An 18,556-nucleotide genomic window follows, 5' to 3' on the forward strand; every position below is an offset into this window, starting at 1 on the left:
AATAACAATTTAATAATAAAATATAAATAAATAAATATATATATATATATATATATATATATATATATACACACACACATAAAATGTTATTGATAGCTAAATTCATTGTTTGTATTCTCTTACAGATTATATGACCTGGTTTATTGAACAAACAAGAAAAACTCAATTCGAAACATAGGCACAAAATAACTGAAGGGTAAGACAATCTTAATACAAACTGGAATTCTTCCACTAAAAGGCCTCTTCAAACATTGACGAGGTCAAGAGTTATTTAGCTTGACCAAACTTGAATGTAGTTAAATCTATAATCTAACTTACGAGTAAAATTAAATTATACATTAAAACGATATATTAGTACTATATTTAAATTACCATATTAATCTCTATAAAGATAACAAAGCTTTATTATTGAGTATCTAATCCTGGCAAATCTCTTCCCTGAGAACCATTAAGTATGCATATGTTGATAACCATCTCTTAAACAACTATGCTTTATACTAACAAAAAAGTTTTGGCTTCTTATAGAATAATAATGAAGCTGCCCAAAAGAAATGACACTAGAGAGCTCCATAATCACTGATCGGTTAGTTAATCGTTGCATATTAATCAAGTTACTATTGTTATTATACAGGCCACAGGGAATGCAAAACATAATATGACAAATATAAAGGTACAAACAAAAGTATCTAAGTACAAGAACAACTAGAAAAAATAGCAAGACCCAATGTCTTGAGCCACCAAATGGAAATATTTACATGCCTAAGGTAAGTCATTGCTTACTTTGACCAACAAAAGCTAGAAGATAAAATGAAAAAGGAACAAAAGAAAAATAATGTTCACAATTTGTTATTAGTGTTAGAAATGCTCCTACGATTCTGCAGATGTATCAAAACCTTCCTTCTGCAATTCTCTCGAACCCAACATACCTTCATCAACACCCTAAAGTTAGAAGCTTACTAGGAATTTTATTATTCAAAGCAGTAAAAAATTTCCCATGCCTATTGCATATATGCAGTTGAGGCATTTTTATCACGTCTTTAACAGATTTCAACAATTATTGAACCAGTAAGTCAATAACAACAGCAAGGTTAACTAACAACAATTATTTAACAATTATTGTTAAAAAAATAATACCTAAGACTAGAAGCTAGAACAGAGCAGAACTAGCGGGAACAGTGGCTGACGCGGGGGTACAGAGCTGGTGCCAATGGAACATGGCTGGCGCCAGAGGTAGCAGAGGAGACCGACGACGGTGGTTTCAATTTTCAAAGCTTAAACGGCAGTGGCTGGACAAAAGTTATGCCGGTGGCTTTGAAGGTCGAAGTTACGATGGCGGCAATGGGTGGACGGAAGTTGCGCCAATGGCCTCCATGATGGTGAGACGAAGGAGAACTAGAAATAGGGGAATTTTACTTCGCGTTCTGCTTCTGCCCATTGTGGAACTAGAGAGTAAAGGGTAATGGTTAGGGAAATTAGGGTTAGAAAAAAAAAACGCTGCCGTTTTTGGGAATATTTTAAAAATTGGTCGGCTCACGATTTAGTTCGACCGACCAGTTCTTAGCCTGTTCGACAATCCAACACCGGTTTCCTAATCCTTCGGTTTTGACTTCTTTCCAAACTGTATTTGGCAGCGGTTCATGGTTTGACCAGTTTGACTAGTTGTTTCGAACCGATTTTCAGAATCTTGGATAAAATGGAGAGGTTTAAACCAAGCAATGAGGCAGGGAATTCAGAATTCAATCCAAATCATTTGTGATCAGAAGCAGAGGGTCTTCATGCAACCCAAGGCGATGCGGTCACACAGGAGGATGGTCCAGGTTTTAGTGTCAACCGGGTCTTCACCGTGGGTTAAAACTGGGGGGTATGAAAGGAGATGGGCTGTGGTAAGGTGAGACGGACGAGGTGTCAGTTGTGGTTAAATTAGTAGTGAGCTAAGGAAGTTGAAAATTAGAGCTACTGTGTGATGGGGGGACATCGACAGTGAGATCTCGGCTGGTTCTAAGGAGGCAAGTCGTTTGGAATGGCGGACCAGACACGAGTGGTCTTTGGCGGCGTCACTTCGGTGGTGTCACTAGTGTCAGAGTTTCGATCATCGCACCAAGTTTCTAAGGAGAGGAAGCTACAACTTAGGCCAACAAATCCAGCCCCTCTCTCTCGCGCAAAAGGGTGGAAAGTATGGGTTGGTTCCGAGTCGGTTAAGGGCATGGATCTGTTGTTCTGAACCTAGGCTGGACTGTTGGCCCGGGTTTCTATAAAAAAATAGTAAATGAGAGAAATTGAGGTTTTGGTTGAGGACTAAATATGTTGCCTATTAATATGTTGTATTTAAGTTTAAATCTTAATAGGAGTTTCTTAAAATGACTTTTTTTCTGAAAAACATAAAGTATTATTTAAATTTCTAACATATGAGTAAGTCTTCATTTGATTCCTAATATTTTAAATATTCTATTTCAATCTTAAAAGATCTGAATGTTTTATTTCAATCCCAAAAAATTTAAACGAGTCCAATATTATTCCAGTTATAAATTTGATAAGAACAATTAGTTTATTGAAGAGCTAATAACGTTTAATTTCAATACGTAAGTAAAATCAATTCACCACTAACGATCACTAATATAATTTTTTTATTCTAAAATATTGATGGTTGATTGATAGAATTTGAAAAAAAAAATTATAAGAAGGAGAACGAAAAGAGGAAGTATTATAAAAACAATTAGTTATACAACTTAACAATAATGTTGAAACGTCTAGGTTACTCAATCTGTTAATTATTTATGTCAAATTTAATAGTATGACAACATTAAATTTAAAATATTAAAGATCAAATTAAAATTTGATCCAAATATTAAAAATTAAAATAGTAATCTACCTTTTATTGAAATAAAAACTTTAAGAGTTGATCAAATCTTAAAAATTTGCAAATGTCAAGGGGATTTTGGGAGTGTGGGTTATGACTAACTGGCGGGGGTGGTGAAGAAAAAGAATTTTTATTTAAATAAATGTATTAATTATTGAAATAAATAATTTTAAAATTATTACCGAAATCCGTTCCCAAGCCTTATCTCGTCTACAGTGCATACAAGATACGTATCTCGTTTACACTGTAAACAAGATAAGGCACGTGCGCGTGACATGTGTTAAATCAATGGGTTTACAGTGTAATCGAGACACAGTAAGACAAACTTTGAGCAGCTATAAAAGGATGTGCAACCCTTGGCATTCTCCACATATATTTCATATCTTCTTCTCTCTTGTTTTTCTCACAAAAAGAAGGCAAAATGGCCAATAATAGTGTCTACATAATTGTGTGTGTTTACCCCAATTGTTGTATGTGAAATAGCAACAATGGAGTGATATTTGAGTGTGAGAATCCGATACTCTTGCACACTCGGCATGTAAGTTCGTTGTCCAAGTTGAAGAGTTTGATATTGAGCAACCTTGGTGGCACAGGGACGAGGAAAGTCGGAAGGGTTGGGTATAGGTTGCTAGCACCCTTGGGTAATGGAATTTTCCGGTTTTGACTATTTTGGCTTCTAAGGGACGAGCATGTGCGACTCATCTTTGACATCCATGGAAGAATCATGGCGGAACAAATGATGGAGCTTTTTGGCAAGGTTGGAAATGTTGATAGTGGTAGTTCTGTACACTCTACCTATGTGCAGGACGACCGACCTCTTGCACCACCACTCATTCATGTCGCCATACTAGTGGAAGACATGGAGGTGGGTTAGGAAGACTCCGACAAAGAGTACGTTGCCGATAGTGATTCCGTTGAATGGGGTGATGAGGAGGAGTGATGAGTCCATATTTGATGCTAATTTTTGGCTTGAATTGGATGGATTTCATCACATAAACTCACACTTGTTTATATTTCAAGTCTTCAATTCCCAAAAACTTGATATGGGAGAATTACGACGATTCGGAAATTTAGCAAAACAATTTCTTCATCGATAGCATAGTCCAAATGGCCAAGTAACTCTCCCAATCAAAGTTTAAATTCAAATTAAAATAACTAAGAGTAATCAAACCTCGGATCGTTCTCCCTAGGAACTAGTGACAATAAGCGCACAATTTTGGTTGTGGAAAGAAATAAACAATTAAAGGAATTAAAGAATGATCAAAATTGCAATTAATAAAGCAATAAAGGAATAAAAGAACTATGTATGTGATGAGCGGATAATTTATACGCTTTTTGGCATTTTTTTAGTATGTTTTTAGTATGTTTTAGTTAGTTTTATTATATTTTTATTAATTTTTAGTTAAAATTCACTTTTCTGGACTTTACTATGTATGTTTTTATGTGATTTCAGGTATTTTCTGGCTGAAATTGAGGGACATGAGCAAAAATCTGATTCAGAGGCTGAAAAGGACTGCAGATGCTGTTGGATTCTAACCTCCCTCCACTCGAAGTGGATTTTCTGGAGCTACAGATGCCCAATTAGCGCGGTCTCAATTGAGTTGGAAAGTAGACATCCTGGGCTTTTCAGCAATGTATAATAGTCCATACTTTACCCGAGATTTGATGGCCCAAACAGGCATTCTAAGTCAGCTCAAGAATTCTGGCGTAAAACGCCGGAACTGGCACAAGAATGGGAGTTAAACGCCCAAACAGGCACAAAAGCTGGCGTTAACTCCAAGAAGAGTCTCTACACAAAAATGCTTCAATGCTCAGCCCAAGCACACACCAAGTGGGCCCGGAAGTGGATTTTTATGTCATTTACTCATTTCTGTAAACCCTAGCTACTAGTTCTCTATAAGTAGGACCTTTTGCTATTGTATTGGAGTCTTTTTGATCACTTGAATCTTTTGATCATGTTTTTATGATTGAACCCTCTTTGGGAGGCTGGCCATTCGGCCATGCCTAGACCTTGTTCTTATGTATTTTCAATGGTGGAGTTTCTACACACCATAGATTAAGGTGTGGAGCTCTGCTGTACCTCGAGTATTAATGCAATTACTATTGTTCTTCTATTCAATTCAGCTTATTCTTGTTCTAAGATATTCATTCGCACCCAAGAACATGATGAATGTGATGATTATGTGATGCTCATCATCATTCTCACTTATGAACGCATGCCTGTCAACCACTTCCGTTCTACAAGCAAACAAGGCTTGAATGTTTATCTCTTGGATTTCTTAATCGGAATCTTCGTGGTATAAGCTAGAATTGATGGCGGCATTCAAGAGAATCTGGAAGGTCTAAACTTTTTCTGTGGTATTCTGAGTAGGATTCAAGGATTGAATGACTTTGACGAGCTTCAAACTCACGATTATGGGCCGTTAGTGACAGACGCAAAAGAATCACTGGATTATATTCCGACATGATCGAGAACCGACAGCTGAATAGCCGTGCTGTGACAGAGCGCGTTGAACATTTTCACTGAGAGGATGGGAGGTAGCCACTGACAACGGTGAAACCCTACATACAGCTTGCCATGGAAAGGAGTAAGAAGGATTGGATGAAGACAGTAGGAAAGCAGAGAGACAGAAGGGACAAAGCATCTCCATACACTTATCTAAAATTCTCACCAATGAATTACATAAGTATCTCTATCTTTATTTTATGCTTTATTCAAAAATCATTCATAACCATTTGAATCTGCCTGACTGAGATTTACAAGATGACCATAGCTTGCTTCATACCAACAATCTCCGTGGGATCGACCCTTACTCGCGTAAGGTTTATTACTTGGACGACCCAGTGCACTTGTTGGTTAGTTGTGCGAAGTTGTGATAAAGAGTTGAGATTGCAATTGAGCGTACATGTTGATGGCGCCATTAATGATCACAATTTCGTGCACCAAGTTTTTGGCGCCGTTGCCGGGTATTGTTTGAGTTTGGACAACTGACGGTTCATCTTGTTGCTTAGATTAGGTATTTTTCAGAATTTTTAAGAATGAATTCTAGTGTTTTAAGGTGATGTTCTTATCATCACCAAAGCTTATTGATCTTCATCAATTTAGCTCTTGAATGCAATGTCCTGCTGAAGCTTGGCTAGCCATGTCTAATTTCTTTAGACTGAAGCTTTAGACTAACATTGCATGATTCCTGGAATTCTTATTAAAAGTTTTGATCCTCTTTATTTTCTTTCTCCATATAATTTTCGAAAAAAACCAAAAAAATTACAAAATCATAAAAACCAAAAATATTTCTTGTTTGAGTCTAGTGTCTCATTTTAAGTTTGGTGTCAATTGCATGTTTCTGTTCTTATTGCATTTATCATGTGTCTTCATTGATCTTCAACTTGTTCTTGATGATTTACTTGCTCTGATCTTTAAATTCTCTTGTTTTGTGTGTTTTGTTGTTTCTCATATGCATTCTCAATTTGTTAGTGTCAGTAGTATACAAACTTCTAAGTTTGGTGTCTTGCATGCATTGTTTATTTGATTTTAGTTGCATTTTGATTTTTCCTCATCATTAAAAATCTAAAAAATTTTAATTTGTGTCTTTTCAAGTCAATAATACAGAGAATTGAAGATTCAGAACATACAGCAGAGGAATTACACAGAAAAAGCTGGGCGATCAAAACGCCCAGTGAGGAAGGAAAACTGGCGTTTAAACGCCAGCCAAGGTGCCTGGCTGGGTGTTTAACGCCCAAAAGGGTAGCAATTTGGGCGTTAAACGCCCAGAATGGTGCACATTCTGGCGTTTAACGCCAGGATGGCACAAGAGGGAAGATTTTGTTTTCAATTCAAATTTTTTCAAGTTTTCATAATTTTTCAAAATCATATCTTTTTCAAATCATATCTTTTCAATCATATCTTTTCAAAATCAATTTCTCTCCTTTTTCAAAAATACTTGCTAACAATTAATGATTTGTGATGAGCGGATAATTTGTACGCTTTTTGGCATTGTTTTTAGTATGTTTTTAGTATATTTTAGTTAGTTTCTAGTATATTTTTATTAGTTTTTAGTTAAAATTCACTTTTCTGGACTTTACTATGAGTTTGTGTGTTTTTCTGTGATTTCAGGTATTTTCTGGCTGAAATTAAGGGTCCTGAGCAAAAATCTGATTCAGAGACTGAAATGGACTGCAGATGCTGTTGGATTCTGACCTCCCTGCACTCGAAGTGGATTTTCTGGAGCTACAGAAGCCCAATTAGCGCGCTCTCAACGGCGTTGGAAAGTAGACATCCTGGGCTTTCCAGCAATATATGATAGTCCATACTTTGCCCAAGATTTGATGGCCCAAATCGGCGTGGCAAATCAGCCTCAGAAATTCCAGCGTTTAACGCTGGAACTGGCATAAAACTTGGAGTTAAACGCCCAAACTGGCATAAAAGCTGGCGTTTAACTCCAGAAAATGTCTCTACACGAAAATGCTTCATTGCTCAGCCCAAACACACACCAAGTGGACCCAGAAGTGGATTTTTACGTCATTTAATCATTTTTGTATACCTTAGGCTACTAGTTTACTATTAATAGGATCTTTTAACATTGTATCAGTACCTCATGACATTTTACACGTTTTCTTTGTGTATTTTCCACGGCATGAGTCTCTAAACCCCATGGTTGGGGGTGAGGAGCTCTGCTGTGTCTTGATGGATTAATGCAATTACTACTGTTTCTCATTCAATCATGCTTGCTTCCATTCTAAGATAATACTTGTTCTTAACCCGGATCAATGTGATGATCCGTGACAATCATCATCATTCTCAACTATGAACGTGTGCCTGACAACCACCTCCGTTCTACCTTAGATTAAGTAGTTATCTCTTGGATTCTTTAACCGGAATCTTCGTGGTATAAGCTAGAACTGATGGCGGCATTCAAGAGAATCCGGAAGGTCTAAACCTTGTCTGTGGTATTCTGAGTAGGATTCAATGATTGAATGACTGTGACGAGCTTCAAACTCCTGAAGGCGGGGCGTTAGTGACAGACGCAAAAGAATCACTGGATTCTATTCCGGCCTGATCGAGAACCGACAGATGATTAGCCATGCTGTGACAGAGCATAGGAACATTTTCACTGAGAGGATGGGAGGTAGCCATTGACAACGGTGAAACCCTACATACAGCTTGCCATGGAAGGAGCCTTGCGTGTTTGATAAAGAAGACAGTAGGAAAGCAGAGATTCAGAAGACAGAGCATCTCCAAAACCTCAACCTATTCTCCATTACTGTAAAACAAGTAACCATTTCATGTTCTTTTGCTTTTCACAATCAATCCTGATAATTTCTGATATCCTGACTAAGATTTACAAGATAACCATAGCTTGCTTCAAGCCGACAATCTCCGTGGGATCGACCCTTGCTCACGCAAGGTATTACTTGGACGACCCAGTGCACTTGCTGGTTAGTTGTGCGGAGTTGCAAAAAGTGTGATTGCAATTTCGTGCACCAAGTTTTTGGCGCCGTTGCCGGGGATTGTTGAGTTTGGACAACTGACGGCTTATCTTGTTGCTTAGATTAGGACTGTTTTATTTTTGTTGGTTTAGAGTCTTTTAGTTGAGTCTAGTTTCATATTTTAAGTTTGGTGTCAATTGCACGCTTTTGTTTTTTCTTTTAATTTTCGATTTTGCATGTTCTTAGTTCCTTTTTGATTCATAAAATTTCTAAGTTTGGTGTCCTCTTTGTGTTTTTCCCTTAAAGATTTTCGAAAAATAGTGTTTGATTTTCTAAAAATTTTAAGTTTGGTGTCTTTTTGTGTTTTTCTCTTTCCTCTTTTCAAAAATCAAATCTTTTTCTTAAAATTTTTTCAATCATATCTTTTTAATTGCTCTTTTCAAAATCTTTTTAATTAACTAATTGATTCAGTTCTCAATTTGCTTTGATCTTATTTTCTTTTTGATTTTCGAATTTTTATCTTAATTCTCTTTTATTTTATTTTATTTTTTCGTTTAATTCAAAAAAAAAACAATATTTTATCTATTTGCAATCCATATCATTTCCCTTTATCCATCATGGATCTAAGTGGAATTGATCAGTCTAGAAGGACTCTGGGGTCATATGCTAACCCCATTACAGCTGCATATGGGAGTAGCATCTGTACACCTCCCATCAAAGCAAGCAGCTTTGAGCTAAATCCTCAACTCATTATCATAGTGCAGCAAAATTGCCAGTATTCCGGTCTTCCACAGGAAGAGCCTACTGAGTTTCTGGCACAGTTCTTACAAATTGCTGACACAGTGCATGATAAAGAGGTGGATCAGGATGTCTACAGACTATTACTATTTCCATTTGCTGTAAAAGATCAAGCTAAGAGGTGGTTGAATAACCAACCTACAGCAAGCATAAAAACATGGAAACAGTTATCAGACAAATTCCTGAGTCATTTTTACCCTCCAAAGAGGATGACACAGCTAAGGCTGGACATCCAAGGCTTTAAACAAGAGGATAATGAATCCCTTTATAATGCCTGGGAGAGGTATAGAGGTATGCTAAGAAAATGCCCCTCTGAAATGTTTTCAGAGTGGGTACAGTTAGACATCTTCTACTATGGGCTTACAGAAAAAGCCCAGATGTCTTTAGACCACTCAGCTGGTGGATCTATGCACATGAGGAAGACAATTGAAGAAGCTCAAGAGCTTATAGACACTGTTGCTAGAAACCAATATTTGTACTCTAGCATGAGTTCTCTCCAAAAGAGGAAGTCATGGCAGTAGTCACTGACCCTAGCCCTCAAGAACAGATAATTGAACTTAATCAACAATTGCTCCTGATGACAGAACAGTTAGCAGACTTTAAAGAGATGCTCCATGAAACTAAAGTTGCTAACAAGAGCATAGAACTGCAGTTGAATCAAGCAAAACAGCAAATATCCAAACAGATAACAGAGGAATGTCAAGCAGTTCAACTGAGGAGTGGGAAAACACTGAATAACACTGCTCAAAAGAGCAAAAAGCCAAACAAGGAACAATTGACAGAGGATCACCAAACCACTGTTCAAAATCCCTCTGAGGACAATAAGAGCCCAGAGAGGAATGTTATTGGCGTTCAAACGCCAGAAAGGGAAGGAAAGCTGGCGTTAAACGCCCATTCCTTGCCCAGTTCTGGTGTTCAAACGCCAGAAAAGGGGGAAAAGTTGGCGTTAAACACCCATTTTCCACCCAATCCTGGCGTTCATACGCCAAGGGATGATCAGACACCTGAGAGTGCTGACAGTAATCCCTCTAACAAGGCTTCTTCAACCACTTCTGTAAGGAATAAACCTGCAGCATCTAAGGTTGAAGAATATAAAGCCAAGATGCCTTATCCTCAGAAACTCCGCCAAGCGGAGCAGGATAAGCAATTTGCCCGCTTTGCAGACTATCTAAGGACTCTTGAAATAAAGATTCCGTTTGCAGAAGCACTTGAGCAAATATCTTCTTATGCTAAGTTCATGAAAGAAATCTTAAGTCATAAGAAGGATTGGAGAGAAACTGAAAAAGTGTTTCTCACTGAAGAATGCAGTGCAGTCATATTAAAGAGCTTACCAGAAAAGCTTCAAGATCCAGGAAGCTTTATGATACCATGCACATTAGAGGGTGCTTGCACCAAGACAGCCCTATGTGATCTTGGAGCAAGCATCAATCTAATACCTGCATCCACTATCAGAAAGCTTGGGTTGACTGGAGAAGTCAAACCAACCCGGATATGCCTCCAACTTGCTGATGGCTCCATTAAATATCCATCAGGCATAATAGAGGATATGATTGTCAAGGTTGGGCCATTCGCCTTTCCAACTGACTTTGTGGTGCTGGAAATGGAGGAGCACAAGAGTGCAACTCTCATTCTAGGAAGACCTTTCCTAGCAACTGGACGAACTCTCATTGATGTACAAAAAGGGGAAGTAACCTTGAGAGTCAATGAGGATGAGTTCAAGTTAAATGCTGTAAAAGCCATGCAGCATCCAGACACACCAAATGACTGCATGGGCGCTGACATTATTGACTCTCTGGTAGAAGAGATCAATATGGCTAAAAGCCTAGAATCAGAGCTTGAAGACATCTTCAAGGATGCTCAACCTGATCAAGAAGAACCAGAGGAAACAAAGGAATTTTTGAAAATTCCTCAGGAGGAGGATAAACCTCCCAAGCCTGAACTCAAACCACTACCACCATCCCTGAAGTATGTATTTCTGGGAGAGGGTGACACTTTTCCAGTGATCATAAGCTCTGCTTTAAATCCACAGGAAGAGGAAGCACTGATTCAAGTGCTAAGAACACACAAGACAGCTCTTGGGTGGTCCATAAGTGACCTTAAAGGCATTAGCCCAGCTAGATGCATGCACAAGATCCTGTTGGAGGATAATGCCAAACCAGTGGTCCAACCACAGAGGAGGCTAAATCCAGCCATGAAGGAGGTGGTGCAGAAAGAGGTCACTAAATTACTAGAGGCTGGGATTATTTATCCTATTTCTGATAGCCCCTGGGTGAGCCCTGTCCAAGTTGTTCCCAAAAAGGGAGGCATGACAGTGGTTCATAATGAAAAAAATGAACTGGTTCCTACAAGGACAGTCACAGGGTGGCGCATGTGTATTGACTACAGAAGGCTCAATACAGCCACCAGAAAGGATCATTTTCCTTTACCATTCATAGACCAAATGCTAGAAAGACTAGCTGGTCATGATTATTACTGCTTTTTGGATGGCTATTCAGGTTACAACCAAATTGTAGTAGATCCTCAAGACCAAGAGAAAATAGCATTTACTTGCCCTTCTGGCGTGTTTGCCTACAGAAGGATGCCTTTTGGTCTGTGTAATGCTCCTGCAACCTTTCAGAGATGCATGTTGTCCATCTTCTCTGATATGGTGGAGAAATTCCTGGAAGTCTTCATGGATGACTTCTCAGTATATGGAGACTCATTCAGCTCCTGTCTTAACCACCTAGCACTTGTCCTGAAAAGGTGCCAAGAGACTAATCTGGTTTTAAACTGGGAGAAATGTCACTTTATGGTGACTGAAGGAATTGTCCTTGGGCACAAAATTTCAAGCAGGGGAATAGAGGTGGATAAGGCAAAGGTAGAGGTAATTGAAAAATTACCACCACCTGCCAATGTTAAGGCAATCAGAAGCTTTCTGGGGCATGCAGGATTCTACAGAAGGTTTATAAAGGATTTTTCGAAAATTGCAAAACCTCTGAGTAACCTGTTAGCTGCTGACACACCATTTGTGTTTGACACACAGTGTCTGCAGGCATTTGAGACCCTGAAAGCTAAGCTGGTCACAGCACCAGTCATCTCTGCACCAGATTGGACATTGCCATTTGAACTAATGTGTGATGCCAGTGACCATGCCATTGGTGCAGTGTTGGGACAGAGGCATAACAAGCTTCTGCACGTCATTTATTATGCTAGCCGTGTTCTAGATGACGCACAGAAGAACTACACAACCACAGAAAAAGAGTTACTTGCAGTGGTCTATGCCATTGACAAGTTTAGATCCTATCTAGTGGGATCCAAAGTGGTTATGTACACTGACCATGCTGCTCTTAAATACTTACTCACAAAGCAGGATTCAAAACCCAGGCTTATCAGATGGGTGTTGCTTCTGCAAGAGTTTGATATAGAAATAAGAGACAGAAAAGGGACAGAGAACCAAGTAGCTGATCATCTGTCCCGGATAGAACCAGTAGCTGGGGCGTCCCTCCCTTCTACTGAGATCTCTGAGACTTTCCCAGATGAGCAACTCTTTGCCATTCAGGAAGCTCCATGGTTTGTAGATATTGCAAATTATAAAGCTGTGAGGTTCATACCCAAGGAGTACAGCAGCGTGCAAAGGAAGAAATTAATTTCAGATGCCAAATACTACCTCTGGGATGAACCATATCTCTTTAAGAGATGTGCTGACGGAGTGATCCGCAGATGTGTACCCAGAGAAGAAGCACAAAGGATCCTATGGCATTGCCATGTATCACAATATGGAGGACATTTTGGAAGTGAGCGAACAGCCACTAAAGTCCTCCAATGTGGCTTCTACTGGCCTACTCTCTATAAAGATTTCCGAGAGTTTGTGCGTAACTGTGACAGTTGCCAAAGAGCTGGTAACTTGCCTCACGGATATGCCATGCCTCAACAAGGGATATTAGAGATAGAATTGTTTGATGTATGGGGAATTGACTTCATGGGGCCATTCCCACCATCATACTCAAACACTTACATTCTGGTGGCAGTGGACTATGTATCTAAGTGGGTAGAAGCAATCGCTACACCCACTAATGATACCAAGACCGTGCTGAAATTCCTCCAGAAACACATCTTCAGCAGGTTTGGTGTTCCAGAGTACTAATCAGTGACGGGGGCACTCATTTTTGCAATAGACAGCTATACTCTGCTATGGTTAGATATGGAATTAGCCACAAAGTGGCAACTCCGTATCATCCACAGACAAATGGGCAAGCTGAAGTCTCTAACAGAGAACTAAAGAGAATCTTGGAACGAACTGTGATAGCCCGAAGAAAGGATTGGGCAAAGAGCTTGGATGATGCTCTGTGGGCATACAGAACAGCATTCAAGACTCCCATAGGAACCTCTCCATACCAACTGGTGTATGGGAAGGCCTGTCATCTGCCCGTGGAACTGGAGCATAAAGCCTACTGGGCAACCAGATTCCTAAACATGGATGCTCAGTTAGCTGGTGAAAAAAGATTGCTCCAGCTAAATGAGCTAGAGGAGTTCAGACTCAATGCCTTTGAAAATGCAAAAATTTATAAGGAAAAGGCAAAGAAATGGCATGACAAGAAATTGTCAACCAGAGTCTTTGAGCCAGGACAAAAAGTTCTGCTCTTCAACTCTAGGCTCCGACTGTTTCCAGGAAAACTCAAATCCCGGTGGAGGGGTCCGTATGTGATTACAGGAGTGTCACCATATGGATATGTTGAGCTTCAGGATATTGATTCTGACAAAAAGTTCATTGTTAATGGACAGAGAATCAAGCATTATCTTGAAGGCAATTTTGGGCAGGAATGCTCAAAACTGAGACTTGAGTGATTCTCAGTAAGAGTCCAGCTAAAGACAGTAAAGAAGCGCTTGCTGGGAGGCAACCCAGTCATTAGGAGGTTATATGTTTTGTTTTTATAAAGGCAAGTATCAAAAATGAAGGAATTCACAGAGTTACAGAAGGATTCAGCTCAAAAAGCAGAGAAAAAGAGCTTACTGGCGAAAAAACGCCAGTAAGGGGCATTTTGGGCGTTAAACGTCAGAATGGGTATCATTCTGGGCGTTTAACGCCAGGAATGGTGCCATTTTGGGCGTTAAACGCCAGAATGGGCACCATTCTGGGCGTTTAACGCCAGGTGTGCAGCATCCTGGGCGTTCAGAAAAATGCCCAGTGATAAAGGAATTCTGGCGTTTAACGCCAGCCAGGGCACCTGGCTGGGCGTTAAATGCCCAAAAGGGGCATCAAATGGGCGTTAAACGCCAGAATGGGTGCCATTCTGGGCGTTTAACGCCAGAAAGGTGGGGGGACCACAATTTTGTTTTCAAATCAAATTTTTTCAAACTTTCCTTTTCTTACCCATATTTTTCTACAAAAATACATTTCAATCTCTCATCATTCACTTTCAAATTTTCAAAAATCTAAAATCACTCTTCAAATCTCTCAAATCATTCCCAAATTTTGTTCAAAAATATTCACCCTCTTCTCAATTTCTTTCCATATCTTCTCAAATCTCCTTTCAATTTTCTCTTTTTTTCGAAATCTCCCCCCCACCTTATAAATACACGTTTGGCTCCCTCTTTCCACCACACCATTCGAATTTCCTCTTCCTCTCTCTCTCTTCTTTCCTTTCTTTTGCTTGAGGACAAGCAAACTTCTAAGTTTGGTGTGTTTTTCCGTGATCACTAAGCCAAGATTCATCAAGATCATGGCTCCTAAGGGAAAACAAACCAATTTAAGAGGAAAGAAAGAGAATAATCCAAAGAATCTTTGGAATCAAGAGAAGTTCTTAACCAAAGAACATGAAGACCATTATCACAAAATAATGGGTCTGAGGTCAGTGATCCCGGAAGTTAAATTTGATCTGAAAGAAGATGAATATCCGGGGATCCAAGAGCAAATTCGAAACAGAGGATGGGAAGTTCTAACCAATCCTGAAATAAAGGTTGGAAGGAACATGGTTCAGGAATTCTACTCAAATCTGTGGCTAACAGATAAGCAGAGAATGACTGGAACTGCTTACCATACCTACAGAACCATGGTCAGAGGGAAAGTTATGTACTTCCATCTGGACAAAATAAGAGAAATCTTCAAACTACCTCAACTGCAAGATGATCCTGAATCCTTTAATAGGAGGATGGTGAGAGCAGATAAAGGGTTGGATCAAGTTCTAGAGGATATATGCCTCCCTGGAACTAAGTGGATAACCAATTCAAAGGGTGTCCCAAACCAACTCAAGAGGGGAGACCTCAAACCAATTTCAAGAGGTTGGCTAGACTTTATTGGGCATTCCATATTGCCCACTAGCAACCGTTCTGAGGTCACCATCAAGAGAGCAGTGATGATTCATTGCATTATGCTTGGAAAAGAAGTGGAGGTTCATCATGTGATTGCTTGTGAGATCTACACAATTGCAAATAAGAATTCCACTGAAGCCAAATTGGCTTATCCAAGCTTGATTTCCTTGCTCTGTAAAGAGGCTGGGGTGAAGATGGGAGTAGATGAGTTCATACCCATTGAACACCCAATCACCAAGAAGTCAATGGAAGGATAAATGCAAGACAATTCTATCAAGAGGAGGGCGCAGGAATTCCTCCCTGAATTCCCAAGAATTGACTACTGGACCAGCCTAGAAGCATCTATCACCAAGTTGCAAGAGACTATGGAGCAACTGAAGGAAGAACAGCAGAATCAGAACTGCATGCTCTGCAAATTGCTGAAGGAACAAGAGAAGCAGGGGCGTGAACTCCAAGAGTTGAAACGCCAAAAGCTCTCCTCTCAAGTTGAGGGAGCATCCACTTCTCAAAATCAAGGTTGTTGAGTCCTAACTCTGTGAAAACCTCTATCATTAGGAGCCTATGTTTTTGCATTTTTTTCCTTTGTTTTGTTTTCTTTTTTTTTTTTTAGTCTCATCTTATATCTATCTTTGAGTCTTGCTCTTAATTCATAATTAATAAAATTGAAATTTTATGCCTTAAATCTATGAATGTCCTATGAATCCATCACCTCTCTTAAATGAAAAATGCTTTAATCACAAAAGAACAAGAAGTACAGGATTTCGAAATTTATCCTTGAAACTAGTTGAATTAGTTTGATGTGGTGACAATACTTTTTGTTTTCTGAATGAATGCTTGAACAGTGCATATGTCTTTTGAATTTGTTGTTTTGAGAATGTTAAAATTGTTGGCTCTTGAAAGAATGAGGAAAAAGAGAACTGTTATTGAGGATCTAAAAATCATTAGATTGATTCTTGAAGCAAGAAAAAGCAGTGGATACAAAAAAAAATTTCGAAAAAAAAGAGAAAAGAAAAAGAAAAAGAAAGAAATAAAGTTGTGATCCAAGGCAACAAGAGTGTGCTTAAGAACCCTGGACACCTCTAATTGGGGACTTTAGCAAAGCTGAGTCACAATCTGAAAAGGTTCACCCAATTATGTGTCTGTAGCATGTATGTATCCGGTGGTAATACTGGAAGACAGAGTGCTTTGGGCCACAGCCAAGACTCATACACTAGCTATGTTCAAGAATCATTATACTCAACTAAGAGAATCAATAACACTATCTGAGTTCTGAGTTCTTATAGATGCCAATCATTCTGAACTTCAAGGGATAGAGTGAGATGCCAAAACTGTTCGGAGACAAAAAGCTACTAGTCCCGCTCATCTAATTGGGGCTAAGTTCCCTTGATATTTTGGAGTCTATAGTATATTCTCTTCTTTTTATCCTATTTTGATTTTCAGTTGCTTGGGGACAAGCAACAATTTAAGTTTGGTGTTGTGATGAGCGGATAATTTGTACGCTTTTTGGCATTGTTTTTAGTATGTTTTTAGTATATTTTAGTTAGTTTCTAGTATATTTTTATTAGTTTTTAGTTAAAATTCACTTTTCTAGAATTTACTATGAGTTTGTGTGTTTTTCTGTGATTTCAGGTATTTTCTGGCTGAAATTAAGGGTCCTGAGCAAAAATCTGATTCAGAGACTGAAATGGACTGCAGATGCTGTTGGATTCTGACCTCCCTGCACTCGAAGTGAATTTTCTGGAGCTACAGAAGCCCAATTAGCGCGCTCTCAACGGCGTTGAAAATTAGACATCCTGGGCTTTCCAGCAATATATGATAGTCCATACTTTGCCCAAGAGTTGATGGCCCAAATCGGCGTGGCAAATCAGCCTCAGAAATTCCAGCGTTTAACGCTGGAACTGGCATAAAACTTGGAGTTAAATGCCCAAACTGGCATAAAAGCTGGCGTTTAACTCCAGAAAAGGTCTCTACACGAAAATGCTTCATTGCTCATCCCAAACACACACCAAGTGGACCCAGAAGTGGATTTTTACGTCATTTACTCATTTCTGTATACCCTAGGCTACTAGTTTACTATTAATAGGATCTTTTAACATTGTATCAGTACCTCATGACATTTTACACGTTTTCTTTGTGTATTTTCCACGGCATGAGTCTCTAAACCCCATGGTTGGGGGTGAGGAGCTCTGCTGTGTCTTGATGGATTAATGCAATTACTACTGTTTCTCATTCAATCATGCTTGCTTCCATTCTAAGATAATACTTGTTCTTAACCCGGATGAATGTGATGATCCGTGACAATCATCATCATTCTCAACTATGAACGCGTGCCTGACAACCACCTCCGTTCTACCTTAGATTAAGTAGTTATCTCTTGGATTCTTTAACCGGAATCTTCGTGGTATAAGCTAGAACTGATGGCGGCATTCAAGAGAATCCGGAAGGTCTAAACCTTGTCTGTGGTATTCTGAGTAGGATTCAATGATTGAATGACTGTGACGAGCTTCAAACTCCTGAAGGCGGGGCGTTAGTGACAGACGCAAAAGAATCACTGGATTCTATTCCGGCCTGATCGAGAACCGACAGATGATTAGCCATGCTGTGACAGAGCATAGGAACATTTTCACTGAGAGGATGGGAGGTAGCCATTGACAACGGTGAAACCCTACATACAGCTTGCCATGGAAGGAGCCTTGCGTGTTTGATAAAGAAGACAGTAGGAAAGCAGAGATTCAGAAGACAGAGCATCTCCAAAACCTCAACCTATTCTCCATTACTGTAAAACAAGTAACCATTTCATGTTCTTTTGCTTTTCACAATCAATCCTGATAATTTCTGATATCCTGACTAAGATTTACAAGATAACCATAGCTTGCTTCAAGCCGACAATCTCCGTGGGATCGACCCTTGCTCACGCAATGTATTACTTGGACGACCCAGTGCACTTGCTGGTTAGTTGTGCGGAGTTGCAAAAAGTGTGATTGCAATTTCGTGCACCAATTTGATAAAACATTTCGAGTATGTTGCCTTTTCTGTTGAGAAAGGTTTAATGTTTGAATCATATCTTTTCTTGTTAGCCAAGTCATTGATTTTAAAAATCAAATCTTTTTAAATTGTTTTTCAAATCATATCTTCTCAATCACATCTTTTTAAAACCATAACTTTTCAATCATATCTTTTTAATCA

This window comes from Arachis hypogaea, chromosome 1 (genome assembly GCF_003086295.3).
Source record: "Arachis hypogaea cultivar Tifrunner chromosome 1, arahy.Tifrunner.gnm2.J5K5, whole genome shotgun sequence".
NCBI lineage: Eukaryota > Viridiplantae > Streptophyta > Magnoliopsida > Fabales > Fabaceae > Arachis > Arachis hypogaea.